The sequence below is a fragment of the Pinus tabuliformis genome, chromosome 5_1 (genome assembly GCF_031772625.1).
Source record: "Pinus tabuliformis cultivar Carrire ecotype Pingquan chromosome 5_1, CPIR1, whole genome shotgun sequence".
NCBI lineage: Eukaryota > Viridiplantae > Streptophyta > Pinopsida > Pinales > Pinaceae > Pinus > Pinus tabuliformis.
Genome location: NC_142305.1, coordinates 145,206,221 through 145,215,699, shown reverse-complemented (window position 1 = coordinate 145,215,699; position 9,479 = coordinate 145,206,221). Strand labels below are relative to the sequence as shown.

The following is a 9,479-nucleotide window of genomic DNA, read 5'->3' as shown; positions in this document are numbered from 1 at the left end:
AAGAGCTGCATCTGCTCCAATATAATAAGAATATGGAGATCTCTCCAATGCTAATGACGACATAGAGATGGTAGAGATTCTACTTTAAAAAATTAAGGACATTTTGCCTGGTAAAATGCCCTATGATTGGGCAAAATGCCAAATTCCAACCTTGTTGGCCTCTGTAAAGGAAAACCGCGGCGCATGAGAGAAGAGAATGAAGTGGTGGTTGTATGCAAGTTGAGTTTCGAACTTTCCATGAAACTAGGTCTATTATAGGAATAACCCTGAAACCAAATGTTAATAAAATAGAGGCATTTTGTATGATTCTGAAGATTCTGCATGCAGGGGTGGGTTCTTTGTATCAAGAAGTAAAACAATTGACCCAAATTAATATCATTATTGCTGACATTGCTTGTTCCATGAATTCCTTGGTTTTTTTTTAATTACGCCCTAAGGCGTTTCCCTTTGAAATGAATTGCCCCAGCTGCCGCCGTGTCCTATTGTTGACCGTGGATTTGTAGTGTTAGACGATTGAATGAAGTGTGATCGTTGATCCAACACTGATCCAAAACTGAATGGTTAATGAGGAAGCGGGACAAACGCACTGCCAGCGAGCCATTCGTTTCGCAGCCGACATGTGCTTGTTATATTACTTTTCTATGACGCGTGATTTGTCCGTTGGTCCTCCGAGGCGTAGACGATTATTAATACGCGACACTCTCAACCATTGCATTGCAAATCCTGTTATCTCACATTTCTCGGTGCATTCTGGTCGACTGCTCGAACCTCGAGCAGGGAGATTTCCGCTTCAAATTTGTAGTGGCCTGTCTGAGATTCACATTTGCTCAGCAGGAATTGCGCTTAGGATTTGGGCTTTTCCACATCAATTCGTAGTAACAGGCGCGTTGTGAGCGTGAGCGAGAATGGCAGGTGCGGGCAACTACGCATCTGCGGCTCTCTTGGCCGTTAGTGTTGATAATGGTGGGAGTGTGAGTAGCTACAGCAGCAACAGAGGTGACGGCAGCATCTCCCAGTCCAACAATGGAGGCAGGTGCTGCTTCCATGGCCTTCATTCCCTCTCTATTCTTCACCATCATAGCCTCATTCATACCCTTCTTGGCCTCTCGATTTTACTGAGATCTGTTGCCCTTGCTCTTGGTCATTTTTAATGATAAGGGAGGGGTGGCTTTTATTATCCTATTTTATGTATATTTCTGATATGTATACGACATTATAGGTCTAGGTTTTGTGGAGGCCATTCTTTTCTGGACGAGTGCCAGAGTATTTTGCATCTGCTACACGCTTTTCTTCCTGCATTCTTTATCCATTTAGGAAATAAAGGGATCTTTTCACGGCCCTTTCTACTGAATATGATTTGAGTTAATAAATTTTGTTTGATAATCTTGGACTTAGTAGATTACAATTGCTTGGCAGATTTTGAGTTTTTCTGTTGTTTTAGGGTTTTTTTATGAATCCCTTTGAATGTTATGATGTTGTTTGTCGAGAGTACTTTACAATGGGATGAGTTTAAATATGCTATCTAGTATGAGGGTAATGCACTAGAAGCATTGGTTCGCATGAAATCCTTTCCAACATAGGGTCATGTTCCATCTTTTTATGTTAGGGGAGTGACTGCATACTGTCATAAATGCTCTGGTATTGTATTCTATTGTATGGTTGAATCTGCGAGAGGGCTTCTGCATTTGAATGGTCAGTGGAGGGCTACATTAGAAATTAAATTCATGTCAGTTCAATTGAAGCAACCGTTTAATTGATGATAATTGTCCAGGCCCATTCTGCTTGAATGAATTCTTTTTCATGGATATTTTAATCGACAACTGCTGGACTTATTCCTCTCCAGATGACTCTTGTTTTTACATAGTGACAAAGAAGGAAGCAGAGACTGTAAAGGGACCAGAAATCGCTGCTATAATTCATTGAATACCATATATTCATTATTCTTCGAGTAGCGTAAACTATTGTCAGATACGGTGTGTATATATATAAATATATGTCGGAGGATAATAATACGCAGGATATCCATCCCCTTTCACCATTTACATCTCTTACGCTAACAAAGTTTGATATCAATGAGCCATGATAAGCTTTCCAGCTCTGTATGACCATAAATTCTTTTAATAGTGCATTATAGTATCTTTCCATCTGTGCATGTGATCATAAATTCTTTTAATAGTACATTATAGTATCTTTCCATCTGTGCATGTGATCATTCAAAATTTTCGATGTGCAGAGAGTCATTCATTTTAGGATTAAAAAAGTAGGAAGAATTTGATACCCTGGCATGCGAAAATTTAAAAGTGCCACACTCATCTTCTGAAATCAGACCAAAAGGGTACAAAAGCATATTATAACCTGACATACAAATCAAAAATTCATTTGCTGACATATCCTGATAAAAGGGCGCAAAGCATAAAAATAATGGCATATAAGAAGAGTTGAAGATTTGGTAAGTCGGTGCAATTTGTTCTTGCGTTTTTCAGCTACACGACCGATCAGCATCCTGCGCTGCACAGGTCTGATATGGTATTTGTTTTATTTATACTAAAGGTAGCCAAGAGATTTGAAGATGTACTAGATGTTCACCTCTATGTATGTTTATAAGAGCATTTGCACCACCAGTGTCCTGCTTTGTATTTGATTTATAGGAATTTTTGGGGTTCTCGGAATTGTGCAAATGTATTCGATCAAGCATATACTTGTATTTCCACTTGGGAGTTGTACTTGTAAGGTACTTCTATGACTGCTTGGTTGTTAAGATATTGGACTTCTATCTGGCAATTTTGCAGCAATTTGAGGTTTTCTTCTTCCTAATGCATAAAAGCTAAAACTAATCAGTTCTGTGACTATGTATTTGGAATTCAATCCCCTCCTAGAGGCAACATTTTAATACATTTAACTTTGACTCTGATGTTGCAACTCATCCTTTCTGTGGCTTCCTTGCAATAAAAATAAGACACCTGTTGGGCTGAGTTTCCACCTTAAGGACTATAGTTTGTGTTTGTCAGCCTTTGCAGCACTGTTTTTCTGTGAGATCAACAGATCAACAGCGGCGTATCTGGGGTAGGTTTCCATAAGAGATCTGCGTAAAGCAGTTACTTGGCTAGGTTTCATTTGAGGACTATAACTCATCAAGCCTTTGGAGTCTGGACCACTGGTTTTCTGTGAGTTCAATAGCAGTTTAGTTTTGTTTCTGTTAGCCTTTTAAAATTCATATCGTTGCTTCACAGTGAAAAAGAGATAAGAGATTGGATTCTATTATTGTATGAGTTGCTATGGATCTATGCCATAGGGTTTGAATTCCATTATTACTTTCTTTTTGTATGAAAAAATCGTATATTTAATACTCAAGAAGAATATTCATCAAATGAACTGCAGTTGTAAATGAATCCAATTCTTCTTGTTCTTTGAATCAAAAGAATGATCTAGAGAAGGATCCAGATTGGGGACGTTAGAGAAAACGAAGGAATTGGCGGGAAATCTAGGGTTCTGATTGATGAAGAAGAGGAGAAAATTTTAGGGCAAGAACTTTCTTATTGACATGTGGCACACAATTTTCGACATTCATTTTTCCACAATTTTGTCCCAATGGTTGAATAAATATTTCTCGGCTCACTCTGTGTTTCTATTTTCACAGGATTTATTTGTGTGAACAACCAGAAAAAAATCCTATTAATTTTCTGCACAGAGACGTTGCAGTTTCGAAACCAGAAGACACACAACATTGACACTTCAAAAATAAAATGGACGGAAGGTCTTCCAGCAGCACAATTTGGAGCAGGTTGCTGAGAGGAGAAGAGAATGATGAACAGGTCAATCAACTTCTCGCACAGTTCCAAGATGAAAGTGCATTGCAACTTAATCTCGACTCCCACAGATCAACCAAACCCTTACATTCACTGCTGAATTCAGATGTTGGAGGCTTCGACTCCGCTGGACTTGACAATGAATTGGCCCGTCGATATTCCAAGCTCAAAGCTCCTCCTCCTGCAAAACCCCAATTGGTAAGTCCAACAAACTCCAAATTAGAGATAAGAAGGAAAGTAGTGATTTAGAAAACGACATAGATAATGACAGAGGGAAAAAGAATGATCTAGAGAAGGATCCAGATTTGGTTGGGGACGTTAGAGAAAATGAAGGAATTGGCTTGAAATCTAGGGTTCTGATTGATGAAGAAGAGGAGAAAATTTTAGGGCAAGAACTTGCATTGAGATTGGGGGCATTGAGATCTTCTTCAGGTGCCAAAAATATCGTAATTAGTGAGTCCCAGAGTTTGGCTGAGCCACAGGAAATTCAGGGGATCGATTCCCATGAGACAACAGTAGGAACCCAGAAAGAAAAAATCGGTGATTCTGGAGAAACAGGCTTTGTGAAGCAAAATGAAATTGATTATGAAGAGGAACAAGTGCAGAAGCTGCTAGCTTCTGTTCAAGATTCCATTAATCTTGAAAGGAGTAGGGTTTCAAGGATTTCTTCTTCTTCAGGTCGGTTTAACGATGTGGGAGAAGAACATGTTGATGATGAAGAAAGAATCTCAAAATCTGAGGTAGAGAATATTGTAGAGTGGGCAAAAGATGCAGCTCGTCTTGGTTTTTTGATTCCGAAGAAGAGGAAGATGATGATAATTATGAAGATGTTAATTATGATGATGAAAGCGATCACAGTGAAAAACAGAGTGCGGGAACAAGAAAGGCCAAGAAATAAGTAATACTTTTCTGTGTATGTATTTATTCTAGTTTTGTACTGGTCGTTGTTTTCAAAAGGGATGTTTCTTGGTTACATGGGAAGAATTATGGTACCATCTACTTTCGTGGTCTTAGTCGCCCATGAAGTGAACTGTCAGAAGCGGATCAAAGTTACTTTCAGCTAAAATGTATGGAAAATGGGTGTATTAGTTTTATTTATACTAAAGGTAGCCAAGAGATTTGAAGATGTACTGGATGTTCACCACTATGTATGTTTATAAGAGCAGTTGCACCACCAGTGTCTTGCTTTGTATTTGATTTATAGGAATTTTTGGGGTTCTTGGAATTGTGCAAATGTATTCGATCAAGCATATACTTGTATTTCCACTTGGGAGTTGTACTTGTAAGGTACTTCTATGACTGTTTGGTTGTTAAGATATTGGAGTTCTATCTGGCAATTTTGCAGCAATTTGAGGTTTTCTTCTTCCTAATGCATAAAAGCTAAAACTAATCAGTTTTGTGACTATGTATTTGGAATTCAATCCCCTCCTAGAGGCAACATTTTAATACATTTAACTTTGACTCTGATGTTGCAACTCATCCTTTCTGTGGCTTCCTTGCAATAAAAATAAGAGACCTGTCGGGTTGAGTTTCCACCTTAAGGACTATAGTTTGTGTTTGTCAGCCTTTGCAGCACTGTTTTTCTGTGAGATCAACAGATCAACAACGGCGTATCTGGGGTAGGTTTCCATAAGAGATCTGCGTAAAGCAGTTACTTGGCTAGGTTTCATTTGAGGACTATAACTCATCAAGCCTTTGGAGTCTGGACCACTGGTTTTCTGTGAGTTCAATAGCAGTTTAGTTTTGTTTCTGTTAGCCTTTTAAAATTCATATCGTTGCTTCACAATGAAAAAGAGATAAGAGATTGGATTCTATTATTGTATGAGTTGCTATGGATCTATTCCATAGGGTTTGAATTCCATTATTACTTTCTTTTTGTATGAAAAAATCGTATATTTAATACTCAAGCAGAATATTCATCAAATGAACTGCAGTTGTAAATGAATCCAATTCTTCTTGTTCTTTGAATCAAAATAAAATTTGATGTCAAATTTTAGACATTTTCTCTATGTGAGTGAAGTCATTTCCTTGAATTTTGCATCTGCTACATGCTTTTCTTCCTTCATTCTTTATCCATATAGGAAATAAAGGGATCTTTTCACGGCCCTTTCTACTGAATATGATTTGAGTTAATATTTTTTTTTTTGATAATCTTGGACTTAGCAGATTACAATTGCTTGGCAGATTTTGAGTTTTTCTGTTGTTTTAGGGTTTTTTTATGAATCACTTTGAATGTTATGATGTTGTTTGTCGAGAGTACTTTACAATGGGATGAGTTTAAATATGCTATCTATTATGAGGGTAATGCACTAGAAGCATTGGTTCGCATGAAATCCTTTCCAACATAGGGTCATGTTCCATCTTTTTATGTTAGGGGAGTGACTGCATACTGTCATAAATGCTCTGGTATTGTATTCTATTGTATGGTTGAGTCTGCGAGAGGGCTTCTGCATTTGAATGGTCAGTGGAGGGCTACATTAGAAATTAAATTCATGTCATTTCAATTGAAGCAACCGTTTAATTGATGATAATTGTCCAGGCCCATTCTGCTTGAACGAATTCTTTTTCATGGATATTTTAATTGACAGCTGCTGGACTTATTCCTCTCCAGATGACTCTTGTTTTTACATAGTGACAAAGAAGGAAGCAGAGACTGTAAAGGGACCAGAAATAGCTACTATAATTCATTGAATACCATATATTCATTATTCTTCGAGTAGCGTAAACTATTGTCACATACGGTGTGTATATATATAAATATATGTCGGAGGATAAGAATACGTAGGATATCCATCCCCTTTCACCATTTACATCTCTTACGCTAACAAAGTTTGATATCAATGAGCCATGATAAGCTTTCCAGCTCTGTATGACCATAAATTCTTTTAATAGTGCATTATAGTATCTTTCCATATGTGCATGTGATCATAAATTCTTTTAATAGTACATTATAGTATCTTTCCATCTGTGCATGTGATCATTCAAAATTTTCGATGCGCAGAGAGTCATTCATTTTAGGATTAAAAAAGTATGAAGCATTTGATACCTTGGCATGCGAAAATTTAAAGTGCCACACTCATCTTCTGACATCAGACCAAAAGGGTACAAAGCATATTATAACCTGACATACTCATCTTCTGACATCAGACCAAAAGGGTACAAAAGCATATTATAACCTGACATACAAATCACAAATTCATTTGCTGACATATCCTGATAAAAGGGCACAAAGCATAAAAATAATGGCATATAAGAAGAGTTGAAGATTTGGTAAGCCGGTGCAATTTGTTCTTGCATTTTTCAGCTACAGGACCGATCAACATCCTGCGCTGCACAGGTCTGATATGGTATTTGTTTTAGTTATACTAAAGGTAGCCAAGAGATTTGAAGATGTACTAGATGTCCACCTCTATGTATGTTTATAAGAGCAGTTGCACCACAAGTGTCCTGCTTTGTATTTGATTTATAGGAATTTTTGGGGTTCTTGGAATTGTGCAAATGTATTCGATCAAGCATATACTTGTATTTCCACTTGGGAGTTGTACTTGTAAGGTACTTCTATGACTGCTTGGTTGTTGAGATATTGGACTTCTATCTGGCAATTTTGCAGCAATTTGAGGTTTTCTTCTTCCTAATGCAGAAAAGCTAAAACTAATCAGTTTTGTGACTATGTATTTGGAATTCAATCCCCTCCTAGAGGCAACATTTTAATACCTTTAACTTTGACTCTGATGTTGCAACTCATCCTTTCTGTGGCTTCCTTGCAATAAAAATAAGAGACCTGTTGGGCTGAGTTTCCACCTTAAGGACTATAGTTTTTGTTTGTCAACCTTTGCAGCACTGTTTTTCTGTGAGATCAATAGATCTATAGCCGCGTATCTGGGGTAGGTTTCCATAAGAGATCTGCGTAAAGCAGTTACTTGGCTAGGTTTCATTTGAGGACTATAACTCATCAAGCCTTTGGAGTTTGGATCACTGGTTTTCTGTGAGTTCAATAGTAGTTTAGTTTTGTTTCTGTTAGCCTTTTTAAATTCATATCGTTGCTTCACAGTGAAAAAGAGATAAGAGATTGGATTCTATTATTGTATGAGTTGCTATGGATCTATGCCATAGGGTTTGAATTCCATTATTACTTTCTTTTTGTATGAAAAAAGCGTATATTTAATACTCAAGCAGAATATTCATCAAATGAACTGCAGTTGTAAATGAATCCAATTCTTCTTGTTCTTTGAATCAAAAGAATGATCTAGAGAAGGATCCAGATTGAGGACGTTAGAGAAAACAAAGGAATTGGCGGGAAATCTAGGGTTCTAATTGATGAAGAAGAGGAGAAAATTTTAGGGCAAGAACTTTCTTATTGACATGTGGCACACAATTTTCGACATTCATTTTTCCACAATTTTGTCCCAATGGTTGAATAAATATTTCTCGGCTGACTCTGCGTTTCTATTTTCACAGGATTTATTTGTGTGAACAACCAGAAACAAAGCCTATTAATTTTCTGCACAGAGACGTTGCAGTTTCGAAACCAGAAGACACACAACCTTGACACTTCAAAAATAAAATGGACAGAAGGTCTTCCAGCAGCACAATTTGGAGCAGGTTGCTGAGAGGAGAAGAGAATGATGAACAGGTCAATCAACTTCTCGCACAGTTCCAAGATGAAAGTGCATTGCAACTTAATCTTGACTCCCACAGATCAACCAAACCCTTACATTCACCGCTGAATTTAGATGTTGGAGGCTTCGACTCCACTAGACTTGACAATGAATTGGCCCGTCGATATTCCAAGCTCAAAGCTCCTCCTCCTGCAAAACCCCAATTGGTAAGTCCAACAAACTCCAAATTAGAGATAAGAAGGAAAGTAGTGATTTAGAAAACGACATAGATAATGACAGAGGGAAAAAGAATGATCTAGAGAAGGATCCAGATTTGGTTGGGGATGTTGGAGAAAACGAAGGAATTGGCGGGAAATCTAGGGTTTTGATTGATGAAGAAGAGGAGAAAATTTTAGGGCAAGAACTTGCGTTGAGATTGGGGGCATTGAGATCTTCTTCAGGTGCCAAAAATATCGTAACTAGTGAGTCCCAGAGTTTGGATGAGCCACAGGAAAGTCAGGGGATCGATTCCCGTGAGACAACAGTAGGAACCCATAAAGAAAAAAATGGTGATTCTGGAGAAACAGGCTTTGTGAAGAAAAATGAAATTGATTCTGAAGAGGAACAAGTGCAGAAGCTGCTAGCTTCTGTTCAAGATTCCATTAAGCTTGAAAGGAGTAGGGTTTCAGGGATTTCTTCTTCTTCGGGTCAGTTTAACAATGTGGGAGAAGAACATGTTGATGATGAAGAAAGAATCTCAGAATCTGAGGTAGAGAATATTGTAGAGTGGGAAAAAGATGCAGCTCGTCTTGGGTTTGTTGATTCCGAAGAAGAGGAAGATGATGATGATAATTATGAAGATGTTAATTATGAGGATGAAAGCGATCACAGTGAAAAACAGAGTGCGGGAACAAGAAAGGCCAAGAAATAAGTAATACTTTTCTGTGTATGTATTTATTCTGGTTTTGCACTGGTCGTTGTTTTCAAAAGGGATGTTTCATGGTTACATGGGAAGAATTATGGTACCATCTGCTTTCGTGGTCTTAGTCACCCATGAAGTGAACTGTCAGGAGCG

General features: G+C 37.8%; 1 pseudogene; it reads left to right on the top strand.

The window, feature by feature from the left end:
* Positions 1-721: 721 nt before the first annotated feature.
* On the top strand, positions 722-1,119 carry LOC149163832 (uncharacterized; annotated as a pseudogene).
* Positions 1,120-9,479: the final 8,360 nt, after the last annotated feature.